Here is a 9,236-nt window from a genome sequence, read left to right as displayed (position 1 = left end):
CAAAGTTTGAATCCTTATTTTATCAGATTAAATCTTTAAATCTGGATTAGTTGACGAGTTTATTCCAGTTGTTCTCAGTGAAGTGTGTTTGTCAAATGTCCCTGAAAATAAAACCATGATTCCAGTCTGGAGCGTTTCCCACTCTATACTGGTTTGTTGTTTAAAGGAACCAAATATACTGGGTTCACTTCTTTTAACTCTTTAATTTCAAAGGGGAAAAACATTGATAATCCAACTCGTTAAATTACATTTTCTGCAGGAATTCATTGTTTTTAAAATACTTAAAATCATAATTGATTTATTCTTTCTTCCCAGCTGCCTGGCTGTCTCTCCCTTGTTTCCCATCTTCTCTGTACTTCCTGCCAGTGGGAACCAGTAAGTGTTTTATTAGTGCATCACTCATGCAGTGGTTTCCCCCTGTGATCGCTGCCGTGTTATAAAGTGTCGCCTACTCAGCGTTTCTCAACCATCTCCTCACGTCCCTCCACCCAGTGACTCAATCTGCTGCCGTGTCAGTGATCACTTCTCCGCCTCATCATCCGTCTCGTGTCAGTTGTTCAGTGTTTTTTCATTGGCTGCCCGGAGCTTCACACTGTACGACTCGCCTCCAGGCAGCTCGGCGTGTTGTGGCACGTTCTCCTGCAGGACATTGTCTTCGGTGAGATATCGACTTTCACTCTGTTCCATCACGTTCTCTCTGCCGTGAACCGACGGGCGACAAACACACGTGACTCTCCTGAACTACCTGTGTGAGAACCCCCCCCAGGGAGAACCGCCTGGGGGGGTTCGAACCATAATGAGGCTTTAAAACGTTGTGATCACTGAGAAGCTTCGGATCCGTGTGAATCCTCCGTGGATTCAGAACGCAGCTGATATCTGATATGATTCATTGAGCGCGTTGAGGAAGATGAGCGAGTGTGAAATGTCCTCCGCTCGGCGTTCTCCAACCGTCACATCCCACAAGATGAATGAGCTTGATGAGTTCTTCGGTTTCCATCTCGGCCTCTTTGCATTTGGCCTTCACGCTTTCTTTCTTTCTCTCTTTCTTTCTCTCTTTCTTTCTCAGTCATGAGAAATGCTGCCATCAAAGAATGACTGTGTTAGGATATCATGAGCCGGGGGGGGGGGGGGCAGCAGAGAAAGAAAACATTGGTGATGGATCATAAATTACAGTTTTTATGGAACGATGCGATTTGCTGTGGGTGTCAGGACGGATCGGGGGCCGAGCGGAGCCAGGAGGTTGGGCTCTCGGCTGTTTGAGTCCAGATGATGATATAAGTGAGAAGACGGTCAGGGCCTGAAACAATTAGCCTCCGAGGACCGATCGGCCCGAGTCCTGCCAGAGTTCTGCAGAAACGAGAAACTCAGATGTTCTCTCAGACTCAACGTCAAAGAAGATTGACTCATTTGTGGATTTGGTTCAAACGTGTGTGTGTGTGTGTGTGTGTGTGTGTGTGTGTGTGTTTGTGTGTGTGTGTATCTGTCTGGGAAGAGCTCGGACTCTATAAAAGAAATCCCTCCAGTCTCCTCGGGATCTGATCGTATGAACCAGGAAACCAGTGACTCACTGCAGCTCTCAGAAGTTCAAATGAGTCGAACGTAAAACCAGTGAACGAGTCTCGTGATTGAATTATTCAATATTTAAAATTACAAATGAAAACTGCATTAAAGCTTTTAAAAAGTTTGCTTCTATCAAAGTGTGCTGTTATTTTTTTATTCCATTGAAATCAAATTTTAAATAAATGAAGCACATTTCATATTTAAATGCTCTTCTGAATACAAATTATTTTGCTCCACACAAAAATATAAAATATTTGTTTCTTAAATTCAATTTCAACAATTGTGGACATTATTTGACGAGTTCAGTTGAGTTGGAGTTTTTTCTTCTTCATGAAGTTTCCTCCACAGTTTGACCTTCTCCCTCTGACAGGGGCAGAGGCCTCGAGGCTCCGTGACCTTCACACGACCCTGTGAACAACTCTTGATGTAAGAGGAATCTAATATGTTTAATAAAAGTTTATTTCTCAACTCCTGGGCACTTGTAAATACGGCAGATGTATTTCCTGGGAGAAATAAGCAGCCGGAGCCAACTCCTCTCTTTGGAAACATCCATCTGGCCGACGGCGCCGTGCACTCTCCTGCCAGCACATTTTTGTGTTGTGATGTTTTGATACACTGAAGAAAAATTGTGTCAAAACATTTGGACATTTGATTTATTCAAATCCAGGATCAATCTGTACTTTGAAATCCATGTACATTCACTATTCACCTCTTGCTGTGATTTAATTGTTTCTGTAATTAACAGGTGAACAATCTGTGTCTAACCCGTCGAATTCTAACACAATATAAATTTGAGCAGTTGTGTAATTTCCAGGTAATTTGTGTCCACATGAAATAATGTTTTTCAGATTTTGTCTGACAGGGGGGGGTTGTGGTGTCGCGTCCCCTTGAAGTGAAGAACACAACATCAGAAGCTTCGAGGAGTCTCGGCAAGTGCAGCCGCCGCATACCACACTTTAACAAGTATCTCACCACACTCACACTGTAACCAAGTCAAACCATCTGGAGGAGGAGGAGGAGGAGGAGGAAGAGGAGGAGGAGGAGGAGGAGGAGGAGGCGTGGCCCAGTAGAGGTGTCCCATCTCGGGATCGAGCCATAAGTCATTTTGAAATACCTCCGCCAACAACAACATGTGGACACTTACCGAGCTGAAGGTGGAAAACAAAAACCAGACAGGCAGCAAACACAGATAACAGCTTTTATCTTTATTGGGATAACTGGAAACAGAAACTGGAAACAGGAGCCGCCTCCGGGTGAATCCTCTTATTAAGATGTTTAAATCTAAAGCTTCAAAACGTGGTTCTAAAGAATAATTAAATGTGGATCTAGCATCGCAGCCAACAACAGATAAGAAACAGTTTTAATATGAGAAGATGCATCGAACAATAAAAATATCTGTCAATAAATATTTGTTGTTTCTACTCTAAATTAATCCTTTTTTTATTCATTAAGACGCTTCATAGAATTACTCTTAAAATTAAGTTAAATTCAGGTAAAAACTTGACAAGAATAATTCAAATTTTGAAAGAAGAAATTACACATTTTTTCTTGTGCAAATAAAGACACACACACACACACACACATTAACACTCTTTTTAAACTATGTTGGTTAATTAAAACTTTGCAATCACCTATTTGTCATTATTAGATTTGGGTTTTACTGCCTAATTTTATTCATGATATTTATTTATTGATATCATTTTGCATTGTACTCGTTTTAAAGGAAAATGAACTTAAGACTAAAAGGTGTGAAACAGATTTTAAATGAAAATGTGCAACAACCTGTTAAAGAACATTTGATTTTAAACAGATAAATATGTAAACACGAGTCTGATCAGGGACATTATGGGATGTGAAGTTTCTGGTGCTGCTCATGAAGATAAAGAATCTCTCCTCAGCTCCAGGGAAAAGCATCAGGCAGTAATAAATGTCCGGGCTCTCAAACGGGCCGAACATTCCTCCGACAGAGACACGCAGAGCGTTCGGGTTCGATACCCAGCGTGAGCACATCGTCCTCTGCCACCTGGATCCGTCCGGGGCTCTATTCTGTTTTATTTAATGTGGGAAATTTCAGGCTAATTCAGTTTGGAATGTGAGATGTGTTCTCAAGATGATGCACCTGATACTAAAAAGCACTTCACAAGAGTCCGGTACGAGATGGATCGCTCCCGGGGGGGGGCTCACTCCTCTTTCCACTCCACAAGCTACATCCCTTCTCCACCTCCTCCTCCTCCTCCTCCTTCTTCTCGCCTGCTGGTGTGCACTTGTCAGCCCCCCCATCACGTCATTTAGATTTCAGAGATACTTCTGGTAACAGGAGAATCTCACATCATCTGCAAACACGCACAGGCTGCAAAGTGGGCAGCCCGCACTGCACATGAAACCCGTTAGAGAACAGCTCTGTCTGCTTCTGGAGCGTGAAGCTGATGGTGTGGGACGTCTGCGCTCAGTGGGGGGGCGGAGGACACGGCCGGGTCTGGCAGCTACTTCAGAGACGATGGGACACCTCGGGGATCAGCCCGATTAGAGGCTGCGTGCCCGTGTCCAGCTTCAGGACGCTTTATCACTGGAACACAACCTTTTTGTTGGACAGCAGGGTGAGGCAGGTGTGTGTATGTGACCCCCCCCCCCCCCCTTCATCATCAGGTCATGAAACCCAATGAGGCCCTGGGATCGGACACACACACACACACACACACACACAGACGTGGAACCACTTCATTCAGGCGTCGTTCAGCTCGACCTCTTCATGCCCAGGAACCAGAACCGAGCTCAGGTCACACCAGCAGGTTCCTAATGGGACGTCCTGGCTCAATCTACTGGTTTATCAGAGGGAATAAGTGGGAGGCCAGTCAGAGCCATTGTTATATATATTCTTCTCATAATCACAGGTTATAGTGACGTTGTCTGGAAGAAGCATTAAAAGATATAATGGCTTGAAAAGAATGTGAATAAAGACATTTTTTGAATGTCCTCATCAAGATGTGAACCATAAATACTTCTGAGGTGATAAATGAAGCAGGCCTCAAATCAAGAGGTAATAAAACCTTGATTTAATGAATTCCATGTTGTTTGTCCTGTTTGAAAATCACTCGAGGTCATTTTCTTATTTAACTCCAACCTGACATGTGATGTGAATGTTTCTGAAAATCAAAGGTTTGTCTTATAATAATTTCAGCAGCAATATTTGTCTTAACTTTGACTGTAACTGCTCGAGTACTAACGTTAATATATTGCTAAAGTTTGTATGGTCACATTCTAGAGAGTTTTTCACACGTTATCTACATGTGTAGCGTTAGCATGCTAATGTAAACCTACACTGTAGCGTGTTAGCTTGGCTCTGAAGGCCCAGCTGAGGGCAGAGGTGAATTCAGTCGTTAGCTTTCGGAGCGGCTCTGACATCTTGGCGCGGTGGTCCAGTGGAGAGTTTGACCTGTGAGACAAAAGACAGGGACTCAAACCTATCCACACTAAACTTCATAACAACCTATTCCACTGTGGTCAGGACGGTTTGTGTCACTCACAAATCACGACATCATCAACTGTATCGTGAATTCAACTTTCTGTTGGGCTTTCAGAATGTAGTGTACAACCACCGGCCACCTAGAGGGCAACTGGTGCATGGCGCTTGCTTCATGTGTTTTATTAATTTGTACTTGTGGTTTCTATTAACTACTTTTGAGTTATGATTCTTTCAGAAGAGGGAAATAAAAACATGGATGTAACTGACTGCAGTTCAGAGTCGAGTCCACCTCGTCCTGTTGCAGAGAAAGTAAACAGTGGAGAGGCCCTGCAGCCATGTTGGAAGTGTCCCTTTGTTTGACCTCTGCCCTCTGTCACTTATCCCTTTAATGACCTGCAACAACACACACTCACAGACACACACACACTCACACACACACACTCACAGTACACGTCTGTGCTTGTCGTCAGTGGATCGGACAGAGAAAGAACAATCGAGTCTTTCTCCAAAAAGAAAAACAGAAACAGTTTGTCTCACTACGTCAGTTTCACTTTCACCTCCTTCACTCGTCCTGAGGTGATAAACAAAGAGCGAGTGAACACCTGAGAGCTGCTCCCTGCCTCCGGGTGGGTGGGCGGGGGGGGGGGGGGGGGGGGGGGGGAGCACACACATGGCAGAGGAGAGTGAAACAGACCGAACGCATCAATAAAGTGCGACGTCTTTCACATGTAGAAATACCAAACTATCAGTCACACAGCAGGGGGGGGGGGGCGGGGGGGCCAAGTGCACGGACGCTTCTCTTTCTCACACCCTCTGGAACACGTGTGTTCACAATGTGTGTTCACAGTGTGTGTTCACAGTGTGTGTTCACAATGTGCGCCACCTTTCTCTCAGTGATTGGAAGTTGTGTTTGTGCAGATCATTAAATCACATTTAACCATTTAATAAACTCCGGCTTCTTTTCTCCCTCGAAAAAACTTGGTTCTGTTCTTTAGTTGTAAAGAAAATTAAAACCTGTGGTTCGGTGAAGTGACTCCTAAAACCACTGTTTGATAAAAGTTATGTGTTTAATTTAATGTAAAATAATTTATTTCACACTTTTATTTATTTACACATTCATGTACTGACATATATTATCTTGTATTATATAGTATTATGTGTCTTTATTATATTGGGTTTATTGTTATTGTTGTTATTTTATGAATGCATAATCCTTTAATTTTGATTATTCTTGTAGCTCTTGTTATGTTGTCTGATATAATCTTTATAATTTATCATTCTACATGAGGATAATAAATATAATTAAATAAATACAACCAATGACATGAAAGATTTCATTTCTTCTTGTGGAGCCAAGAGATGCGCAGATCTTTTCACCTTCTAATTATAATTATTATGAATAATTATTATTCATTAAAGCTGAACATTTGAACTTTATTATACAGATCACAAACGATTAAATTGATCCAAACGTAGTTTAAGCTTTTGGATACACAGACAATAATTATACAAGGATGCATTCATTGTTTTTTGGTCTTTAGATATTAAATATAGAATTTACATGATGTTTAACGAGTTTTGAGTTTAATTTGTTATATTTTCATTTGAACTCTCCGTGTTGAACCTTTTGTTTCTACTGGAATAGTTGGAGGATGACATCTTTAGTTTTGGTTTCAGGTGTTATTGTAAAGTTGCATCAACAGATAATCTTCTTCTTCTCCGTGAACCTTCTGAACCAACTGGAGGAGTCAGGACTGAAGTTACTGTCCCCCCCCCCCTGCGGGCATGCAGGTGTTTAGATCACATATGATGAACGATCATCACAAACCACCACCGAGGCAGATATGAGTGAGGTGACGAGAAGAATGGTCGACTGTGGCCGAGCTGAGTCCAAACACCGGGCTGTGATGGAGGAGATAGAAGGACCTGAAGCTTTCTCTCACACGCTCACGTGAGTAGAACCGTGTTCACGTCTTGATGGACGACAGCGATCTTTATCTGACGTGCAAACTATCCAAATGCTGTTATCCCCTCAATTTGAGCATGAACGATAAACTGGCTCGTTGATTTGCAGATGGGAACCCCCCCCCCCCCCGTGGTCGGGGTCTTCACTTTGATCAGGACCCCGGTGAGGTGGCTCCCGGAGGCTCAGATGTGCTGCACCGACACCTGCGTCCATGTTGTTTGGCCCACGCTCCACCGGCTGTGAATCAACACTGGTGCTGAGAAACCGCCGGGCTCTGCCTCCGGGAGAAGAACCAACAAACCTGTGGGAAGAGAGAGAGAGAGAGAGAGAGAGGCCAGGGTGAGTCTCTGGATGTGAAGCAGCTCCAGCTCCTGTGTGAGACAATAAACACCGGCTGATAGATTCCTCCACCGGGTCCCAACCGTCACCTCAGGAAACTGAATTCAAGAACCTTTGATTTGGTTCAGCTCCAAAGATCTACGAATTATTCTCTGAGAAAATGGTAGAATGTGAAAAACCAGATCCAGACCAACATGTAACAGGTTGTTTGTGGAAGTTTCATGAGAATACACTTCAGCTTTTATTGTGTTAACCAACAAACCAATTAACCAACCAACAAATGAATGATGAGAGGACACAACACAACTTCCTTTGTGGAGGTAAATATTAAACTGAGAGAGTTTCCCTCTCGTCATGATTTCACAAATCACCGGAGCAGGGACAGTTTTATTTTGGAATCCGGTATATGAATGCTGCCAATGTTTTGTCGATAAAACGTTCTTTGAGAAACATTAATTCAACGTATGATTTGATTTTTTACTTCCATGTCCCATCTGCTAACACGGAGGAGGCAAGGCGTATGGCCCCTGCTGCAGCCAGCCACCAGGGGGCGATCCAGGTGATCTGGCTTCACTTTGGGCCAGCTTTCTCCTGGATGGCTCCCGTCTGGAGAATTAGCGCCACCACCTGTTTACACTGATGAACTGAATGATTAGTTTTAAGACTCAAACCTCATGTGAGATGGAAGCAGGCGATAAACAATCTGCAGGATCCAGAACGTGGATGAGGAGTTTGAAACTGTGAATGAAAGCGAGTGGAGCAGGAGGAAGCTGGAAGCGTCCGAGAGGAACTGGTCCTGAGAGCGCTGCAGCTGCTGGAGCACTTCAATACCCGGGGGGGGGGGGGGGGGGGGGGGGGGTTATGATCTCCCCCATTCACCAAAGTGCTTCTCTCCCCAGGGGGTCATTACCGGGCTCCTGACTTCATATTGGTACTTAACATCACCAATAAAGGGGGGATCCAGTGTCATGACACAGCACTGCCCGGCCCTAACTGCCCCTGAGCACGAGGAGCTGCTGAGGGACGCCCGGTCCAGGAGGAGCAACACAAACTGTGGCAGGAACACAAACTGTGGCAGGAACACAAACTGTGGCAGCAACACAAACTGTGGCAGGAACACAAACTGTGGCAGGAACACAAACTGTGGCAGGATCACAAACTGTCGCAGGAACACAAACTGTGGCAGGAACACAAACTGTTGCAGCAACACAAACTGTGGCAGGAACACAAACTGTGGCAGCAACACAAACTGTGGCAGGAACACAAACTGTTGCAGCAACACAAACTGTGGCAGGAACACAAACTGTGGCAGCAACACAAACTGTGGCAGGAACACAACCCTCACGTGTAGACACCACTGGTTTGAAGGGACCGGCGATGTGCAGAGGAGGATGCTGGGTACTTCCCGATCCCGACCCTCGTCCCTCCTGCTGCCCTGACTGGTGACCGCTGCAGGGAAACCTCTCCTCGCCTCCTCGCCTCCTCGGCTCCTTGGCTCCTCTGCTCCTCGGCTCCTCGGCTCCTCGCCTCCTCGGCTCCTTGGCCCGTTGTCTCCTCGGCTCCTCATCTCCTCGGCTCCTCGTCTCCTCGCCTCCTTATCTTCACGTCTCCTCGGCTCCTCAGCTCCTCGTCTCCTCAGCTCCTCGGCTCCTCGTCTCCTCGTCTCCTCGTCTCCTCGCCTCCTCGGCTCCTCGCCTCCTCGTCTCCTTGGCTCCTCGGCTCCTCGCCTCCTCGCCTCCTCGCCTCCTCGGCTCCTCGTCTCCTCGCCTCCTCGGCTCCTCGTCTCCTCTTCTCCTTGGCTCCTCGGCTCCTCGTCTCCTCGCCTCCTCGGCTCCTCGGCTCCTCGCCTCCTCGCCTCCTCGGCTCCTTGGCTCCTCTGCTCCTCGGCTCCTCGTCTCCTCGCCTCCT

This window comes from Platichthys flesus, chromosome 3 (assembly GCF_949316205.1).
Source record: "Platichthys flesus chromosome 3, fPlaFle2.1, whole genome shotgun sequence".
NCBI lineage: Eukaryota > Metazoa > Chordata > Actinopteri > Pleuronectiformes > Pleuronectidae > Platichthys > Platichthys flesus.
This window is presented reverse-complemented; position numbering follows the sequence as displayed.